This window comes from Taudactylus pleione, unplaced genomic scaffold, assembly GCF_031769625.1.
Source record: "Taudactylus pleione unplaced genomic scaffold, aTauple2 ptg003137l, whole genome shotgun sequence".
In the NCBI taxonomy this organism is placed as follows: Eukaryota; Metazoa; Chordata; class Amphibia; order Anura; family Myobatrachidae; genus Taudactylus; species Taudactylus pleione.
The window spans coordinates 5,324,331-5,346,404 of NW_028287496.1; the positions used below are offsets into that span (position 1 = coordinate 5,324,331).

A 22,074-nucleotide genomic window follows, 5' to 3' on the forward strand; every position below is an offset into this window, starting at 1 on the left:
CAGTTTGTACAGGGACCTCCAAATTGCTTCTTTTTCCTGCCAGTACAGGTACGGACTGTCTGACATGCCTACTTGGATGCTGTCACCGATGTAATCCTTTAACAGACAGACGCACGCTTGTCGCTGCTGCTTTGAGGATTCAAGTGCGGCTACAGCCCACACAATTCACAAAGACAGAAAAAAAAAAAGAATATTTTTATTGTTTGTGGAGCACACTTTGAGGGTTACACCACCCTTTAACAGACAGACGCACGCTTGTCGCTGCTGCTTTGAGGATGCAAGTGCGGCTATAGCCCACACAATTCACAAAGACAGAAAAAAGAAGAAGAATATTTTAATTGTTTGTGTAGAACACTTTGAGGTGTCACCACCCTTTAACAGACAGACGCACGCTTGTCGCTGCTGCTTTAAGGATGCAGGTGCGGCTACAGCCCACACATTTCACAAAGACCGAAAAAAAAAAGAACAATATTTTAATTGTTTGTGTAGAACACTTTGAGGTGTCATCACCCTTTAACAGACAGACGCACGCTTGTCGCTGCTGCTTTAAGGATGCAGGTGCGGCTACAGCCCACACAATTCACATAGACAGAAAAAAAAAGAACAATATTTTAATTGTTTCTGTAGCACACTTTGAGGGTGTCACCACCCTTTAACAGACAGACGCACGCTTGTCGCTGCTGCTTTGAGGATGCAAGTGTGGCTACATCGCACACAAGTCACAAACACATTAAAAAAATAGTTTTTTATTTTTTGGAACACTTTGAGAGTTACACCACCCTTTAACAGACAGACGCACGCTTGTCGCTGCTGCTTTAAGGATGCAGGTGCGGCTACAGCCCACACATTTCACAAAGACCGAAAAAAAAAGAACAATATTTTAATTGTTTGTGTAGAACACTTTGAGGGTGTCACCACCCTTTAACAGACAGACGCACGCTTGTCGCTGCTGCTTTAAGGATGCAGGTGCGGCTACAGCCCACACATTTCACAAAGACCAAAAAAAAAAGAACAATATTTTAATTGTTTGTGTAGCACACTTTGAGGGTGTCACCACCCTTTAACAGACAGACGCACGCTTGTCGCTGCTGCTTTAAGGATGCAGGTGCGGCTACAGCCCACACAATTCACAAAGACAGAAAAAAGAACAATATTTTAATTGTTTGTGTAGCACACTTTGAGGGTGTCACCACCCTTTAACAGACAGACGCACGCTTGTCGCTGCTGCTTTAAGGATGCAGGTGCGGCTACAGCCCACACAATTCACAAAGACAGAAAAAAGAACAATATTTTAATTGTTTGTGTAGCACACTTTGAGGGTGTCACCACCCTTTAACAGACAGACGCACGCTTGTCGCTGCTGCTTTAAGGATGCAGGTGCGGCTACAGCCCACACATTTCACAAAGACCAAAAAAAAAAGAACAATATTTTAATTGTTTGTGTAGCACACTTTGAGGGTGTCACCACCCTTTAACAGACAGACGCACGCTTGTCGCTGCTGCTTTGAGGATGCAAGTGTGGCTACATCGCACACAAGTCACAAACACATTAAAAAAATAGTTTTTTATTTTTTGGAACACTTTGAGAGTTACACCACCCTTTAACAGACAGACGCACGCTTGTCGCTGCTGCTTTAAGGATGCAGGTGAGGCTACAGCCCACACATTTCACAAAGACCGAAAAAAAAAGAACAATATTTTAATTGTTTGTGTAGAACACTTTGAGGGTGTCACCACCCTTTAACAGACAGACGCACGCTTGTCGCTGCTGCTTTGAGGATGCAGGTGGAATCTAGACGGGATTTGAAACCGAGGACACACTACCTCCATCAATTGTCTAAATCCCACTGCACTAATGTCGGATACCGGACGCACGTCTAACACCAACATAGCAGTCAAGGCCTCAGTTATACGTTTTGCTTCAGGATGACTGCTGTCGTACTTCATCCTCATCGCTAGGGACTGTTGGAGGGTCAATTGTTTAGTAAAAGTAGTGATGTTCCTACTTCCTCTCTGGGATGATGAACAACTCCCAGCAGCAGCAACAGCACTAGGAGGAAGAGGTTCTTGATCTTTCCCTATTTTATTTTTATCGGAGAAAGTTTGGTCCTCCATTTATGTTATATTGATATATATACGTGCGGCTAAAGCGCACACAAACACAGAAAATATTATTTTATTTTTGCTGGAGAGTAGTGCACTTTGTGGGTTACACCACCCTTTAAGAAATGAGCCAGCCGGCTCTTTACTTATGGGACACAGGCGCACGCTTGGCGCTGCTCCTTTGTTGATGCACGTGCAGCCACAGTGCACACAATTCACAAACACAGAAAATAATTTTTTTTTTGGTTTGGACTGGAGTGTACTTTCGGGGGTTACAGCACCCTTAACGGTCAAGCCAGCCGGCCCTTTACTTATGACACAGGCGCACGCTTGGCACTACTTTGTTGATGCACGTGCGGCTACTGCGCACACAATTCACAAACACAGAAAATAATTTTTTTTTGGTTTGGACTGGAGTGTACTTTCGGGGGTTACAGCACCCTTAACGGTCAAGCCAGCCGGCCCTTTACTTATGACACAGGCGCACGCTTGGCACTACTTTGTTGATGCACGTGCGGCTACTGCGCACACAATTCACAAACACAGAAAATATTTTTTTTTTTGGTTTGGACTGGAGTGTACTTTCGGGGGTTACAGCACCCTTAACGGTCAAGCCAGCCGGCCCTTTACTTATGACACAGGCGCACTCTTGGCACTACTTTGTTGATGCACGTGCGGCTACTGCGCACACAATTCACAAACACAGAAAATAATTTTTTTTTGGTTAGGACTGGAGTGTACTTTCGGGGGTTACAGCACCCTTTAACGGTCAAGCCAGCCGGCCCTTTACTTATGACACAGGCGCACGCTTGGCACTACTTTGTTGATGCACGTGCGGCTACTGCGCACACAATTCACAAACACAGAAAATAATTTTTTTTTTGGTTTGGACTGGAGTGTACTTTCGGGGGTTACAGCACCCTTAACGGTCAAGCCAGCCGGCCCTTTACTTATGACACAGGCGCACGCTTGGCACTACTTTGTTGATGCACGTGCGGCTACTGCGCACACAATTCACAAACACAGAAAATAATTTTTTTTTTGGTTTGGACTGGAGTGTACTTGGGGGTTACAGCACCCTTTAACGGTCAAGCCAGCCGGCCCTTTACTTATGACACAGGCGCACGCTTGGCACTACTTTGTTGATGCACGTGCGACTACTGCGCACACAATTCACAAACACAGAAAATAATATTTTTTTTGGTTTGGACTGGAGTGTACTTTCGGGGGTTACAGCACCCTTAACGGTCAAGCCAGCCGGCCCTTTACTTATGACACAGGCGCACGCTTGGCACTACTTTGTTGATGCACGTGCGGCTACTGCGCACACAATTCACAAACACAGAAAATAATTTTTTTTTTGGTTTGGACTGGAGTGTACTTTCGGGGGTTACAGCACCCTTAACGGTCAAGCCAGCCGGCCCTTTACTTATGACACAGGCGCACGCTTGGCACTACTTTGTTGATGCACGTGCGACTACTGCGCACACAATTCACAAACACAGAAAATAATATTTTTTTTGGTTTGGACTGGAGTGTACTTTCGGGGGTTACAGCACCCTTAACGGTCAAGCCAGCCGGCCCTTTACTTATGACACAGGCGCACGCTTGGCACTACTTTGTTGATGCACGTGCGGCTACTGCGCACACAATTCACAAACACAGAAAATAATTTTTTTTTTGGTTTGGACTGGAGTGTACTTTCGGGGGTTACAGCACCCTTAACGGTCAAGCCAGCCGGCCCTTTACTTATGACACAGGCGCACGCTTGGCACTACTTTGTTGATGCACGTGCGGCTACTGCGCACACAATTCACAAACACAGAAAATAATTTTTTTTTTGGTTTGGACTGGAGTGTACTTTCGGGGGTTACAGCACCCTTAACGGTCAAGCCAGCCGGCCCTTTACTTATGACACAGGCGCACGCTTGGCACTACTTTGTTGATGCACGTGCGGCTACTGCGCACACAATTCACAAACACAGAAAATATATTATTTTTTTAGCACTTGGGGGGAGCACCCCTGATGGACAGAGCACCCCCTGGACAACACTACAGCACTCCTTTAGGACTGGGACACTGCACAGGACTTTGGAGTGGACACAGCCCCTATGGAGAACTGACTGCACAACACAGTCCAGCCAGCCCCTATGGACTTTGAAGTAGTGGACACAGCCCCTATTAACAACAGCAGCACAGCACAACACAGCCAGCCCCTATGGACTTTGAAGTAGTGGACAACAGCAGCACTACACTACACTACACTACACAGCCCTAACTCCCACCCTCCCTCTTCACTGTCCACAGCCGAGTGAGAAAATGGCGCCGACGTGTGTACCTTATATAGGATCCAAAACCCGCGAGACTCGGAAGGCGGGAAGATGACGTTTTGCCTCGATTTCAGATCCGAGTCAGGCGGGAAAAGTCGAGCCTGACTCGGATCGGACTCGGATCGGGGGGGCTCGGGGGGGTTCGGATTTCAGAAATCCGAACCCGCTCACCCCTAGTATATATATAACCCACCCTACCCCCGGGCCCCCTACACATACAGTACCACTCAGCACAGGGATGTACACCAGAAAAGGCCATTGAAGCAGCATTAGCCTAAAGACACAACTGCAGCAAAAGACGCAAGGTAAGCTGCAATTGTGTCCAACTCAGAATCAGGCCCTATGAGTAGGGATCCCGTCCCCCTCAACAGACCCCGCCCCCATTAGGGCTGCTTCTATCAATTTCCCGGGCTGGTTTTCCATCCCAATCTGCCCCTGAACAAATGTCCAGGTAGTGACAGGTAGAACAGTCCAGTATAGGTATGGTGAGCTAAAACAGAATGCAGGTTTGGTGAGCTGTAGCTGATGCAGACAGAGGTAGTGAAGTCCAGCTGGAAGTGAAATGAAACAAGGTGCAGAGAAACAGCAGGTTCAGGTACTCAGGCAGGTAGGAAGGTATATGGAAGAGGTAGGGGAATCCAGCAGGGTTTGGAGCAGGTTAGGAAAAGCAGGCTTAGGCAATCAATCCAATAGACAGGTTTAAGCACAGGAACACTCTCTCTCAGCTCTCGCAGAGAAACACGTTGCACTGGCAATGCAAGGGAGCTCTGAACTCCTTTAAATCTCCAGTGCTCAGCCGTGACTGGTCAGAGAGGAGCATGTGACACACCAGGATAGGGCAACCAGGTCACATGTCTGGAGGCAAGATGGCAGCGCCCATGCCAGAATGGAAATGAAGCACCACCAGGCCTAACCAGACCAGAGTGACAGAATGCCCACACAGAACCACGCACAGCCAATGCTCCTCACCAGACACCACCACCACCACCAGACGCCCCTCACCATAGCGTCCTCACAGATATTACCCGTCGACTATGGGAACACCATCTATAGATAGCAATGGCTAATAGGAGCCTATGGGAACAACATCTAAAGATAGCATTGTGTAATAGGAGCCTATGGGAACGCCATCTATAGATAGCATTGTGTAATAGGAGCCTATGGGAACGCCATCTATAGATAGCATTGTGTAATAGGAGCCTATGGGTACGCCATCTATAGATAGCATTGTGTAATAGGAGCCTATGGGAATGCTATCTATAGATAGCATTGTGTAATATGAGCCTATGGGAACGCCATCTATAGATAGCATTGTGTAATAGGAACCTACGGGAACACCATCTATAGATAGCATTGTGTAATAGGAGCCTATGGGAACGCCATCTATAGATAGCATTGTGTAATAGGAGCCTATGGGAATGCCATCTATAGATAGCATTGTGTAATAGGAGCCTATGGGAATGCCATCTGTAGATAGCATTGTGTAATATGAGCCTATGGGAATGCCATCTATAGATAGCATTATATAAAAGGAGCCTATGGGAATGCCATCTGTAGATAGCATTGTGTAATAGGAGCCTATGGGAACGCCATCTATAGATAGCAATGCCTAATAGGAGCCTATGGGAATGTCATCTATAGATAGCAATGTCTAATAGGAGCCTATGGGAACACCATCTATAGATCGCATTGTGTAATAGGAGCCTATGGGAACGCCATCTATAGATAGCAATGTCTAATAGGAGCCTATGGGAACGCCATCTATAGATCGCATTGTGTAATAGGAGCCTATGGGAATGCCATCTATAGATCGCATTGTGTAATAGGAGCCTATGGGAACGCCATCTATAGATAGCAATGTCTAATAGGAGCCTATGGGAACGCCATCTATAGATCGCATTATGTAATAGGAGCCTATGGGAATGCCATCTATAGATCGCATTGTGTAATAGGAGCCTATGGGAACGCCATCTATAGATAGCATTGTTGAATAGGAACCTATGGGAATGCCATCTTTATATAGCATTGTGTAATAGGAGCCTATGGGAATGCCATCTATAGATACCATTGTGTAATAGGAACTTATGGAAACGCTATCTATAGATAGCAATGCCTAATAGGAGCCTATGGGAACACCATCTATAGATCGCATTGTGTAATAGGAGCCTATGGGAACACCATCTATAGATAGCATTGTGTAATAGGAGCCTATGGGAACACCATCTATAGATAGCAATGTCTAATAGGAGCCTATGGGAACGCCATCTATAGATAGCATTGTGTAATAGGAGCCTATGGGAACACCATCTATAGATCGCATTGTGTAATAGGAGCCTATGGGAACGCCATCTATAGATAGCATTGTGTATTAGGAGCCTATGGGAACGCCATCTATAGATAGCAATGTCTAATAGGACCCTATGGGAACGCCATCTATAGATAGCATTGTGTAATAGGAGCCTATGGGAACACCATCTATAGATAGCAATGTCTAATAGGAGCCTATGGGAACGCCATCTATAGATAGCATTGTGTAATAGGAGCCTATGGGAACACCATCTATAGATAGCATTGTTGAATAAGAGTCTATGGGAACACGATCTATAGATAGCATAGTGTAATAGGAGCCTATGGGAACGCCATCTATAGATAGCAATGCCTAAAAGGAGCCTATGGGAACACCATCTATAGATAGCATTGTGTAATAGGAACTTATGGGAACGCCATCTATAGATAGCATTGTGTAATAGGAGCCAATGAGATTCTTTTTGCAGAATTCCCCAGGAGAGATCTACAGTAACAAGATAACTCCTGGAGTCCCCCATGGCTCTCACATGTGCTGGCCTATGGACGTGCATGTGCAATAGGACCGGGACATCCTCACACAGCACAGGACGGCTGTTATTGGTCAGTGACGGGATGTATCGCACCCCCTGTGTGGTTCTCGCTCGTTATTCTCTGCCGGGGCTGGGAGACACATGTGTAATATCACTCCCAGTCTCGTTGTCACAAGGGTCACTTCTCTTCTATTACCTAATAAAGAGAAGGGAACATCCCTGTCTTATCTCCCCTTCCCAGTACTGACGGTTTTCATTTACCAATGATTACGAGGTGATGAGGTAAAAGACTTGGCTGGAACTGGTAACACCGCTGTAGGTATCGGCGTAGTGACCCATCTTGGCACATTCGTCATTTGGGCAGTAGTTGCAGACGCCCTGTAAATGACAGAAAAAATGAAAGGAGCATTTTTATTTTATCTATGTATGTTGTCTTTTATAGATTGTCATAGAGCTTAGTCCATGTGAGAAGTCCCTGCCCTAAAGAGCTTACAATCTTTAGTGTACAATGAAATACATGAAACACAATATTAAAAAAAATCTGTACGTTATGGAGAGGAGGAAGTAATATATACTGTATATTATATGAATGAGTTCTGTGACAGTATACAGGTAAAAACTAGCGGACTTTATATACAGCTCATACAAGCCTGAGGTGACTTCTTCTGTTATATCTGGCATAATCCACTATACACTAATAATACACTAATAATTGTCACTATGCACTAATAATGGTCACTATAGTATATACTAATAATTATTACTATGCACTAATAATTGTCACTATACAGTACACTAATAATTGTCACTATGCACTAATAATCGTCACTATACACTAATAATTGTCACTATTATTATTATTATTATCCTTTATTTATATGGCGCCACAAGTATTCCGCAGCCCCTTACATAGTACATAGAACTAATAGGTGAACAAGAAACAAGTAACTTACAGTACATTACAGTGCAGGACAACAACACGACTTAAATACATTGCTGAGATAGTGATTAAAGCTCTCACAATAAGCTGCCGGGAGTTGGCGGTCACGTGTTAGGTGCCCTAATGGGGAGTAGAGAGTAGAAGAAAATGTAAAGAGAAGCACATGAGGGAAGAGGTCCCTGCTCGTGAGAGCTTACATTCTAAAGGGGAGGGGCAGACAGACAGGCGTGACACAGAAGGGGAGGGGCAGACAGACAGGCATGACACAGAAGGGGAGGGGCAGACAGACAGGCGTGACACAGAAGGGGAAGATAGGAAGGAAAGAGCATGAGGTGGGTTAGGATGAGTGCTGAAAGGCCTTAATGAAGTAGTGGGGTCTTGAGAGCCCGTTTGAAGATATGCAGTGAGGTGGAGAGTCTGATGGGGAGAGGGAGAGCATTCCAAAGGTAGGGAGCAGCACGGGCAAAATCTCGGATGCGGGAGTGGGAGGAAGTAATCAGTTGGCAAGAGAGGCGGCATGCATTAGCTGAGCGAAGTGGACGGGCAGGAGTGTGCACTATGCACTAATGGACCAATGTATCATTCTGCATATTTGCAAAACAATCAGACTATTATCGCGGGTCTTTCCAATCTGGAAGAAAATTAATTGTGGAATGTACAGTGTCAGTAATAAAAGGATTTTGCGTAAAATTGCAATGTGAAAACCACTGTGGAATGCAAAGCTAGATTAGAGATGCAATGGTTTTCATTAGAGATACAATGGTTATCATTAGAGATGCAATGGTTATTATTAGAGATACAATGGTTATCATTAGAGATACAATGATTATCATTAGAGATATTATTATTATTATTATTATCAATTATTTATATGGCGCCACAAATGTTCCGCAGCACCTTACAAAGTACATAAACAAATTGTAGACAAGTGACTTACAGTACAATACAATACAGGACATGGATAATATATTTTGCAACACTAGCGACCATATCACCCAGATAAGCAACAGAGCATAAGCAACCAAGTGTTAGGTGCCCTACTGCTGAGAAAGAAGTAGATGAAACTAAAGTAGGGAGAAGCACAAGAGGGTAGAGGGCCCTGCTTGTAAGAGCTTACATTCTAAAATTGGAGGGGAAGACAAACAGGAGTGACACAGATGGGGTAGGGGAGGAATGAGCATGTAGCAGGGCGTTAGAATGAGACCTGGAAGGCTTTGATGAAGTAGTGGGTCTTGTGAGCCCATTTGAAGGATTGCAAAGAGGTGGAGAGTCTGATGGGGAGTGGGAGAGAGTTCCAGAGGTGGGGAGCAGTGCGGGCAAAATCTTGGAGGCGTGACTGGGAGGAAGTAATCAGCTGGCATGAAAGGGAGCAGAGAGGAGCATGAAGGGAGATGAGATCAGAGGTATATGGGAGAAGATCGGGAGAGGGCTTTGTAAGCGAGTGTGAGAACCTTAAATTGGGTTCTAAAAGGAAAGTGGAGCCAGTGAAGGGCTTGTAGGAGAGGGGAGGCAGATATAGAGCATTTGGAGAGGAAGATAAGCCATGCAGCAGCATTAAGGATAGACTGGAGAGGAGAGAGATGGGATTTGGGGAGGCCAGATAGGAGGAGGTTACAGTAGTCCAATCTGGAGATGACCAGTGAGTGTATGAGTGTTTTTGTAGCATCCTGGGTGAGATAGAGTCTGATCTTAGAAATATTTTTGAGATGGAAACGACAGGACTGTGAAAGGTTCTGGATATGTGGTTTGAAGGAGAGGGATGAGTCCAGGATAACTCCAAGACAGCGCACCTTGGGACTAGATGAGATAGTTATTCCATCAATTGATAAAGAAATAGTGGGAAGTGAGGTGATGTGGGGGGGTGGGAAGATGATTAGCTCTGTCTTAGACATATTAAGTTTAAGAAATTGCTGGGACATCCAGGAAGAGATAGCAGAGAGACAGTTGGAGATATGTGTCAGAAGAGAGGGGGAGAGATCAGGGGAGGAAAGGTAGATTTGAGTATCATCAGCATAGAGATGATAATGGAGGTCAAAAGAGCTGATGAGTTCATCTAGAGATGAAGTATAGAGGAAGAATAGAAGATGACCAAGAACAGAACCTTGGGGAACACCTACTGTAAGAGGCTGTGGGGGGAAAGAGGAGTCATGAGAGGAAACTGAGAAAGATCGATCAGAGAGGTAGAATGACAGCCAGGAGAGGGCAGTTTCACGTATACCATGGGAGTGATGGATATGCAGCAGGAGAGGGTGGTCCACAGTGTCAAAAGCAGCAGAGAGATCAAGGAGAATGAGAAAAGAGTAGTGGCCTTGGGATTTGGCAGCAAGGAGGTCATTGCTGACTTTCGTGAGGGCAGTTTCAGTGGAGTGGAAAGAACGGAAGCCAGAATGAAAAGGGTCAAGGAGGGAGTGGGAGGAAAGAAAAGCGGTAAGGTGGTGTAGACAATCCGCTCAAGGAGTTTGGAGGCAAGGGGAGGAGAGAGATGGGTAGTTAGAAAGAAGGTTAGGATCAAGGGTGGGTTTTTTAAGAATGGGGAGACAAGGGCATGCTTGAATGCAGAAGGAACAGCCTGATGAGAGGGAGAGATTAATGAGGTGGGCAAGATGGGAGCAGGCAGAGAGAGAGAGGAAGCGGAGGAGGAGGGAGGGGATAGGATCAAGGGGGGAGGTGGACGGGGGGGAGGACCGGATGAGGGCCATGACTTCCTCTCCAGATAAAGGGGAGAAGGATGTTAGAGTTGGTAAAGTTGGGGGGAGGGGTGATCAGGGGAAGGAGGAGGTGGAGAGCTGGGGGACTGGTTGGATATGATTTCCTGACGTACGGAATTATTATTATTATTATTATTATCCTTTATTTATATGGCGCCACAAATGTTCTGCAGCGCCTTACATAGAACATAGAACTAACAAGTGAACAAGAAACAAGTAACTTACAGTACATTACAGTGCAGGACAAGGACACAATTTATATACATTGCTGCAATAGCAGTTAGACACTCACAATAAGCAGCAGGGAGCAGGGAGTTGGCAGTCATGTGTTAGGTGCCCTAATGGGGAGAAAAGAGTTGAAGAAAATGTAAAAGAGAAGCACATGAGGGAAGAGGTCCCTGCTCATGAGAGCTTACATTCTAAATGGGAGGGCAGACAGACAGGCGTGACACAGAAGGGGAAGATAGTGAGGAAAGAGCATGAGGTGAGTTAGGATGAGAGCTGGAAGTGGGTCTTGAGAGCCTGTTTGAAAATTTGTAGAGAGGTGGAGAGTCTGATAGGGAGAGGGAGAGCATTCCAAAGGTAGGGAGCTGCACAGGCAAAATCTTGGATGTTGGAGTGGGAGGAAGTAATCATTTGGCAAGACAGGTGGCATGCATTAGATGAGCGAAGTGGACGGGCAGGAGTGTGAGGGGAGAGAAGGTCAGAAATGTATGTGGGAAAGGATTTGGTGAGTGTAAGAACCTTGAATTGGCATCTGAAGGGGAAGGGGAGCCAGTGTAGGGCTTGAAGGAGAGGAGAAGCAGATGTAGAACGTCTGGAGAGGAAGATGAGCCGGGCAGCAGCATTGAGAACTGATTGTAGTGGAGAGAGGTGAGAGACTGGGAGGCCAGCTAGGAGAAGGTTGCAGTAGTCCAATCTGGAGATGACCAGTGAGTGGATGAGGGTTTTAGAGGCATCCTGGGTGAGGAAGGGTCTAATCCTGGAGATATTTTTTAGGTGGAGACGGCAGGACTGCGAGAGGTGCTGAATGTGTGGTTTAAATGAGAGGGAGGAGTCTAAGATAACTCCAAGGCAGCGCACTTTGGGGCTAGAGGAGATAGTTGAACCATCAATAGATAATGAAATTGTGGGAAGTGAGGTAGTGGAAGAAATTGTGGGAAGTGAGGTAGTGGAAGAGGGTGGGAAGATGATCAGCTCAGTCTTAGACATGTTAATTTTAAGAAAGCGTTGGGACATCCATGAAGAGACAGCAGAGAGACAATTGGAGATACAGGTAAGGAGCAGGGGAGAGCTCAGGGGTGGAAAGGTAATTTTGAGTATCATCACCATAGAGATGATATTGTAGGTCTAAGGAGTTTGTCACAATCCGGTGAAAGTGATCCTCTGTGGTGGACGGTGATCCGGGGGGTTCAGGTGACTATCGGAGTGACTGTGGCTAGGTCTATTATTTGCAGCTGAACCCAGGTTTGGCTAGACCTGCCCAGAGGCGCAGAGTCTAACTCACTTGGTGGTTTTCTCCAGTGACCCCTCCAATTAGAAATCCTGATCACCGGCTTGCATGAGATTACTGAGAATGTACTAAGCATCACTAAGAAATCCATGAGCTGACTAGCTCAGCAGCTCAGGGAGATGTGGACACAGGCAGGTACTGGAGTTTGCTAAATATGCAGGAAAACACAAACATATACTAGGGATTGCACATATAAGAGTAGAGTGGACTCAAGGAATATATTGGGAATGCTAGAAATGTGGTACTGGACAAAGGCCAAATACTGGGAATAATTATATATACAGGTGCAGATTGCACAGACAAGACATATAGAGAAGATAGGCATACACTGGGAGAGTGCTAACTGCAAGTGCAGATTTGCACTGACAAGACACAGAGCAGATTGACACAGACATGTGCTAGGAGGACCAGCTGTGAGCTAATTAATACCAGCAGGTAATCTGACACTTCAGTGATACAGGGTAATAGCCACAGGAAAACTGCAATAGAATTAGCAGCACATATCCAAAGACACACAGGGAAGGGACATGAAACACTGAAGTACTGTGAGAAAGCTAAAGTCTCAGAGTAAGGTTTAGCATGGAAGCTAGTACAGGAAACTGGGAAACTGTGAGCAGGCTGAAGCAACATGCTGAAGGATTTAGCACAGAGCAACAGTGGGAGTAACACAGGCACTTGGAATAATGAAGTTGAACAGCGTCTTCCTGGAGTTCTGGAGGTGGATTTATACCCAGGGGTAGCAGATTACTGGAGCACAGCATCAGCTGACTGAAATCATGCTACCATAGGTTAGGAGTACTGTCACATGAGAGGAACTGTCATAGTGGCACCCATGATGAGAACTCCGATCCCCAGCACACACAGCCGACCATGGAAGCTCACAAAAAGCTCCTAAGGCAGAATACTCAGCCCACATCCATCAGTGCACCAGACGTCTGACCGCAAGGAAGTCAGGGGAAGCCGGCAAGGAGTTGAGAGAGGCTGATCCTAGGCTGAACCCTGACAGAGTTAATGAGTTCACCTAAAGAAGATGTGTATAGGGAGAAAAGGAGAGGTCCAAGAACAGAACCTTGGGGAACTCCTACTGTTAGTAGAAGTGGCGGGGAAGAGGAGTCATGAGAGGACACAGAGAAGAAACAATCAAGGAGGTAGGAGGAAAGCCAGGAGAGGGCAGTGCCATGTAAACCAAGAGAGTGAAACAGGAGGAGAGGGTGGCCCTTAGATTTGACAGCAAGGAGGTCATTGCTGACTTTTGTGAGGGCAGTTTCAGTGGAGTGGAGAGAACGGAAGCCAGACTGAAATGAGTCAAGGAAGGAGTGGGAGGAAAGGAAGGTGGTAAGGCGGTTGTAAACAATACCCTCAAATAGTTTGGAAGCAAAAGGGAGAAGAGAGATGGGTCAGTAGTTGAAAAGTATGTTAGGATCAAGGGTAGGTTTTTTAAGAATGGGGGAGACAAGGGCATGTTTGAATGCAGAAGAGACAGTGCCAGATGATAGGGAGAGACTAAGTAGGTGAGCAAGTTGGGAACAGGAAGTAGGAGACAGGTAACAGAGGAGATGGGAAGGGATAGGGTCAAGAGGGGAGGTGGAAGGAGAGGAGGACCTGATTAGGGCCATGGCTTCCTCTCCCGAAACAGGGGAGAAGGATGTCAAGGTTGGTGAGGCAGAATTGGAGGGGTGGTTAGGGAAAGGAGGGGGAGAAGTGCTGAGGGTCTGATGGGATATGATGTCCTTACGTATGGAGTAAATTTTAGATGTAAAGTAGGTGGCAAAGTCAAGGCAGAGAGTGAGGAGGGGAGGCAAGGAGGGGAAGGGCAGATGAAGGAGTTGAAAGTGGCAAAGAGATGCCGGGGGTTTGAGGACTGGGAGGAGATGAGGTTCTTGAAATATGTTTGTTTGGAGAGAGACAGGGTAGCACTGTAGGATGAGAGAATAAATTTGAAATGGAGGAAGTCAGCCTTAGAGCGTGATTTTCTCCACTGACGCTCAGCAATCAATTTTAGATGTAAATTAGATAGCAAAGTCAAAGGCAGTGAGCAAGGAGGGGAAACAAAGAGGGGAGTGGGCGAAGGAGGGAGTTGAAAGTGGTGAAGAGATGCTGGGGATTAGAGGACTGAGAGGAGATGAGGTTCTTGAAGAATGACTGTTTAGAGAGGGAGAGCGCAGCACTATAGGATGAGAGCATAAAATTGAAATGGAGAAAATCTGCATTACAGTGTGATCTTTTCCAATGTTGCTCGGCAGTTCCAGAACACTTTTGCAGATATCTGGTGCATTTTTGAATGCCAGGGTTGAGGAGTAGATCTGTGCGTGTGAGTAGTGATCGCCGGTGAAGAAGTAAGGGAGGCGTTGTATAGGGAAGTGGCTTGTTCAGGACAGGAGAGAGAGAGGATAGGGGAGAGAAGTGAGTCAAGCAGGGAAGAAAAGGAAACTGTGTCGATAGCACCAATGTTACGCTTAGTAATGGTGGCTTTTGGAGGTAGAGGAGGGGAAGGAGAGAGGGACAGGTTAAAAGAGAGAAGGTGATGGTCAGAAAGTGGGAATGAGGAATAGAGGTGATCAGAAATATCACAACTGTGAGTGAAGACCAGATCAAGCACATGACCACTCACATGGGAGGGTGAGGAGGTATATTGAGAAAGACCAAGTGAAGATGTGAGGGAGAGGAGTCTGGAGGCAGAGGATTCTGTGGGGATATCAATTGGAAAATTGAAGTCATCTAGGATAATGGATGGAAGGTCTGAGGAGAGAAAGTGAGGGAGCCAGGAAGCAAAGTTGTCAAGGAACTTGAGGGAGGGCCAGTGGGACGGTAAATGGTGATCATTAGAGATGCAATGATTGGCATTAGAGATGTAATGGTTATCATTAGAGATACAATGGTGATCAGTAGAGATACAATGGTGATCATTAGAGATACAATGGTGATCATTAGAGATACAATGGTTATCATTAGAGATGCAATGGTGATCATTAGAGATGCAATGGTTATCATTAGAGATGCAATGGTTATCATTAGAGATGCAATGGTTATCATTAGAGATACAATGGGTATCATTAGAGATACAATGGTGATCATTAGAGATACAATGGTTATCATTTGAGATGCAATGGTGATCATTAGAGATGCAATGATGATCATTAGAGATGCAATGGTGATCATTAGAGATAATGGTGATCATAAGAGATAAAATGGTGATCATTAGAGATACAATGGTTATCATTAGAGATACAGTGGTAATCATTAGATATGTAATGGTGATCATTAGAGATACAATGGGTCTCATTAGAGATACAATGGTTATTATTAGAGATACAATGGTGATCATTAGATATGTAATGATGATCATTAGAGATGCAATGGTGATCATTAGAGATAATGGTGATCATAAGAGATAAAATGGTGATCATTAGAGATACAATGGTGATCATTAGAGATACAATGGTTATCATTAGAGATACAGTGGTAATCATTAGATATGTAATGGTGATCATTAGAGATACAATGGGTCTCATTAGAGATACAATGGTTATTATTAGAGATACAATGGTGATCATTAGATATGTAATGATGATCATTAGAGATACAATAGGTATCATTAGAGATGCAATGGTGATCATTAAAGATGCAATGGTTGGCATTAGAGATGCAATGGTTGGCATTAGAGATGCAATGGTTATCATTAGAGATACAATGGTGATCACTAGAGATGCAATGGTGATCATTGGAGAAACAATAGTGATCATTAGAGATGCAATGGTGATCATTAGAGATGCAATGGTGATCATTGGAGATACAATGGTGATCATTAGAGATACAATGGTGATCATTGGAGATACAATGGTGATCATTAGAGATACAATGGGTATCATTAAAGATACAATGGTGATCATTGGAGATACAATGGTGATCATTGGAGATACAATGGTGATCATTAGCGATACAATGGGTATCATTAGAGATACAATGGTGATCATTGGAGATACAATGGTGATCATTGGAGATGCAATGGTGATCATTAGAGATGCAATGGTGATCATTAGAGATACAATGGTGATCATTGGAGATACAATGGTGATCATTAGAGATACAATGGGTATCATTAGAGATACAATGGTGATCATTAGAGATGCAATGGTGATCATTAGAGATGCAATGGTGATCATTAGAGATGCAATGGTGATCATTAGAGATACAATGGTTATCATTGGAGATGCATTGGTTATCATTAGAGATGCAATGGTTGGCATTAGAGATGCAATGGTTGCATTGTCCATGTCTCAGGTAGAAGCGGAGCATGTGCATTAATCCAACATTTTCCCTGAAAGTATCTAGGGGGACCGCAGTGGCGTAAGTTCATCCCAGGCGCCCTGAGGCTACTTATAATTTGGTGACCCCCCTTTCCCGTCACAGCTGCTGACACTGTATTGTAGCAATTTGCATGCAGACAGACATAGATAGATGAAGGCAGCAGGTAATGGTCTGACATGGAGCTCTCCATTAGTGTATGGTGGATTCTCAGGTGCCAGGAAGAGGTGCCATGCATTGGGTGACCGTGACGGTAAACTCCGGGTATATAATTACAGCCCTAAGTGGGGTGAATATGTTGGACAATGGAGGAAGTGCCCCTTCAGAGCTGGAGCCCAGCGTCAGGCACTCTGTGAGGACATGAGATGTGTGTTACAAATGTACTGGCAGCATCTCAGTCCTTGCAGAGATTCATTTACTTTTTAGTCCTTTTGTGTTCACCTTCCCATCTCCTAGTGTATGTGTGATCATTCTCAGGACACACATTTCCATTAGCATGTATATTATGTACTGTAATAATGTAAGTAATTGTAATGTTTAATACTGGATAAGCCTTGATGTTAGCTTGGTCCATATGTCTGTGTTATTCATAACCACTAGAGCAAGGTGACACCTCCCAGAACAAAACACCCTCTAAGTTAATTCCCATCTCCCCAGGGGACGCTCAGGATTTACTCCTCCTTCGATTTGCCTGTTTTGTGCCTCAAGTGAATCTGGTAGACTGAATGGAACCATCCCAGCAGGTGTTCGTCAGGAAGTAATACCCGGAGGAGGTAGGAAAAGTTACAGCATAAGAGACGCGCACCAATCAGCAAACGGTGCAACCCCCCTGGGTGGTCACAATATCGTGGGAAATTGGAAGATTTCAAAACAGGTCACCGAAGGCAACTCCAGATGTTAGTCGCTGACTTTAGCTAAGAGGCCTCGCTCTGCCAAGGTGCTAGTGGAACGCATCACCAGTTCTGTGGATTTATACTTTGGAAATTCTGCAAGGACCTATACGCTATTCATTGCTGTGTGTTCTGTGATTAGCTTCTACTGTATGGGGTCCTGGAAATGATTGAGTGGACTTATGCGCTATTCACTGCAAGTGTGATCAGTGATAGTTTCTACTGTGGGGACTGCGGGTCTCTAGCTTTCGTGGAATTGTTCTGGGACGTTATACTCTACTGGGACTGCCTCTGTCTGGACTGCTATCTGTTTATGGCCTGTTCACTGTATTTATCGCTTGTCCATACATATTATCTGTTGCTGTGTGCTGTGGAGAAATAATAAACCATCATGTTGGTTTCATCTGCTCGGTGTCTGGGTGATTGAGAGAACCCCGTATCCTCACATTTGGCGGCAGCGACAGTGGGATCATTCAGACATCAATCAAGGAGCAGTGAAGGGTGAAGTCACTCACAATAGAGAAGAGAGGATCAGGCCATATGTAAGGAATTTGCAGTAAAGTGGTCCCAGCAACTGAGTGGTCGTCAGCCCTGTAAAAGGTAAAATGGTGCTAAGGAAAGAAAGTCAGTGCCTCAAGTCTTCCAGGGCAGTGAAGCTCGTGGATGGAGGTACGTCAGCATGTCGGCAGGCTAGAAAGCCAGATATTTTATTTATTATAAGGATGCAGTACATATTGGCATACTGGAATGATGCTCGGAGGATGATTAGCGGGTGGAGAGTATCCAGCTTAACAGACAAATTGTGTTATCTGGGAGATGCTTTCATGCATTGCAGAAGTGAAGCAGTCACATGGAAGATGCTGGATGAACCAGAGTTTGAAGAATTCACGGAGGAAGTGAAGGCTACAATGGCCCAAATGATACAAGGAAGCCACTGTACAAATACAGAAGGGCAGGTCCAGGATAAGTTGTCCTCCTGGACAGATCCAGAGGAAAGATCCAAAATAGGACTACTGCAACCCGGCCAGACAACCGAGGGGGTTGCCCCAAAATTAACTGTTACCAGTGGAGCAGGGTCATTGTCAGGGGGGCCCCTAAGCACTCTGGAAGAAATGAACATGGAGGAGTTGATAGCAGAATGCCAGCTGCGGGGCATCCCTGGTCAATTTGGCATGCGCAGGGAAATCTTTAAGTATATACTCCAGGACCAGGGGGACCCCACCAAAGCGTTCACTGATTATCGGACATTTATTCTTGGTCACAGCCCACGGATGAGTGTGAGAGAACAGCTGGAGAGTCTGGAGTCGTGCTTTGTTGTGGCAAAGGAAGAGGCCTCAGATTGTGGTCTCCTGGATACCCCAGGCTGGCGGGACCAGCGTTGCAGGGTGGATGCAGAAAGGCACCCCCTGCAACAACTTCCCCCACTCCCAAAGGACACAACTGCCCAGTGTACTATACTGGGAGAGGCTAGTGTCCAAGTGAAGGAAGCAGTGCCCATAATACAGGCACCCCAGGAGGAGTCGCATTACACCTTCCCTTTTGCTGAGGTGGAAGATGGAGACCTATTAACCAGCTGCCAGGGGATCTATGAGGATGGTGTACGAGAGGAGATCACCAAGGTTGGGGGAGTACCGTCTCACTTCCCGACCACAAGCATACCAGTCGCAGATGGCATCGTGGCCCAGGCTGTTCAGCATACTCAGCTGGGAGAGGCCCATCATGATGAACTGGCAATGGCAGACTCTTTTATTTCATCGGGGGAGGCTGAGGAGAAAATACCCTGTGTATATCCTGCTATCCTAACTCCCCCTGAAGATATGAAGGATTGTACCCGATCCCCTATTTGGAAACTGAGGAATTGCAGGCAAAATGTTGTTACGTACCCTGTGATTTAAACGGAACATTGGTAGCAAAGACTGTTAACTTAACATCAGATCATAAATCAGAAGAGGATTTGTTATCACCCTGTAATAACTCGGACAGTGATGTGGACTATAACTATGTGCCAGGGAATATGCCTGCCATTGGTAAGATTCCAGCAAGTACAGACCAGGTGGATGTCAGGAGACAGCGCTTGCAAACCATTCTCCCACCCCAGGGAGAAGGCACTGCACAACCCAGCCCCCTGCATCTCACAGAACACAAGACATTCATGGAGATAAGTTTGGAGTGTTTAGCAGTAAAAAGTCCTGAGTGGTACCCAACCAGTTATCCAGCCGACCGGGCTAGTAGAGGGAGTTACCAAGGAGGAGGACAGCCCAGAAGAAGTTCCAGGTGAGACGCTGGCTTTTGAGGGGGGAGGGCCGGGACAGAACCAGCCTGTCCTGGTGGCTCCCCTGCAGCCACTAACTGCATTGTTCCATATAGAAGGTTCATCCTGGGGCCCGAGCTGTGAGGACCCCACATGTTGCACTGAAAGTTGTGTTTGGGGGAGGAAGGAATGGACACTGCCACAGAAGTGCCATGTAAAGAGACCCAATATTTGCCTGCCCCTGGGCAACCGTTACTTGTACAAGGTGGTGAGGGGGAAGGTACCCACTGCCCCTGTGTTCCAGAAGTGAGGGTATTAGGACGCCTGATTGGTATGCTTTGGGGAAAGGGGTGTGATAATGTGAAGGGGGAAGGGGGACCGCCGAAAGTCTGACTTGAGGGAATTGCTAAATCCTCTGGTGGTAAAAGGGGACATGTTATATTGTAATTTTGTATTTGCGGAAGCCTGGGTCTTATGTTACATTACTCTGTGGGACACTGGTGGCACACTCACCCACAAGATGCTTTACCCTGCACCCCACCTCGCCCAGTCAGTAGTGGTTCTGGATCCCCCCGGGGAACAAGGCCTAAAAAGTGGGAGAGGAATGTGAGGACATGAGATGTGTGTTACAAATGTACAGGCAGCATCTCAGTCCTTGCAGAGATCAATTTACTTTTTAGTCCTTTTGTGTCCCCCATCTGTCTCCTAGTGTATGTGTGATCATTCTCAGGACACGCATTTCCATTAGCATGTATATTATGTACTGTAATAATGTAAGTAATTGTAATGTTTAATACTGGATAAGCCTTGATGTTAGCCTGGTCCATATGTATGTGTTATTCATAACCACTAGAGCAAGGTGACACCTCCCAGAACAAAACACCCTCTAAGTTAATTCCCACCTCCCCAGGGGACACTCAGGATTTACTCCTCCTTCGATTTGCCTGTTTTGTGCCTCAAGTGAATCTGGTAGACTGAACGGAACCATCCCAGCAGGTGTTCATCAGGGAAGTGATACCCGGAGGAGGTAGGAGAAAGTGACAGCATAAGGGACCCGCACCAATCAGGAGACGGTGCAACCCCCCCTGGGTGGTCACAATATCATGGGAAATTGGAAGATTTCAAAACAGGTCACCGAAGGCAAGTCCACATGTTAGTCGCTGACTTTAGCTAAGAGGCCTCGCTCTGCCAAGGTGCTATTGGACGCATCACCAGTTCTGTGGATTTATACTTTGGAAATTCTGCAAGGACCTGTGCGCTATTCATTGCTGTGTGTTCTGTGATTAGCTTCTACTGTATGGGGTCATGGAAACGATTGAGTGGACTTATGCGCTATTCACTGCAAGTGTGATCAGTGATAGTTTCTACTGTGGGGACTGCGGGTCTCTAGCTTTCATGGAATTGTTCTGGGATGTTATACTCTACTGGGACTGCCTCTGTCTGGACTGCTACCTGTTTATGGCCTGTTCACTGTATTTACCGCTTGTCCATACATATTATCTGTTGCTGTGTGCTGTGGAGAATAAACCATCACGTTGGTTTCATCTGCTTGTTGTCTGGGTGATTGAGAGAACCCCGTATCCTCACAGTCTCCCATAATTCTGCCCCTGGGGGACCACAATACAGATCAAACATGTATCAGCACAAGGGATCAGCACAGTCTGGGTGTTATATCTGCTGCAATCTCCACATTTCAGTAGAAATGTTTTTTTCTATGGGTTTGCTTTATTGTGTAATTAAGTTCAGGAGTGTAATTAAGTTCAGGAATGCAAATCAAAGCATTCTGGGATGAGGTCCGGTAACTAATGGCATCTTTCCAAGGCATTAGTCACTGTTGTCTTTGCATACATGAGAGGACTTTTCATACATGGGACGTCTTTTCATACTGTAAATGGGAGGTCTTCTCATTCTGTACATGGGAGGCCTTCTGATACTGTATATGGGAGGTCTTCTCATACTGTACATGGGAGGCCTTCTTATACATGGGAGGTCTTCTCATACTGTACATGGGAGGTCTTCTCATACTGTACATGGGAGGCCTTCTCATACATGGAAGGTCTTCTCATACTGTACATGGGAGGTTTTCTTATACATGGGAGGTCTTCTCATACTGTACATGGGAGGCCTTCTCATACTGTATATGAGAGGTCTTCTCATACTGTACATGGGAGGCCTTCTCATACATGGGAGGCCTTTT

General features: G+C 45.7%; 1 pseudogene; it reads right to left on the minus strand.

The window, feature by feature from the left end:
• Positions 1-7,537: 7,537 nt before the first annotated feature.
• The window catches only part of LOC148430843 (inactive pancreatic lipase-related protein 1-like), a 48,092-nt pseudogene continuing 33,555 nt past the window's right edge, over positions 7,538-22,074 (minus strand).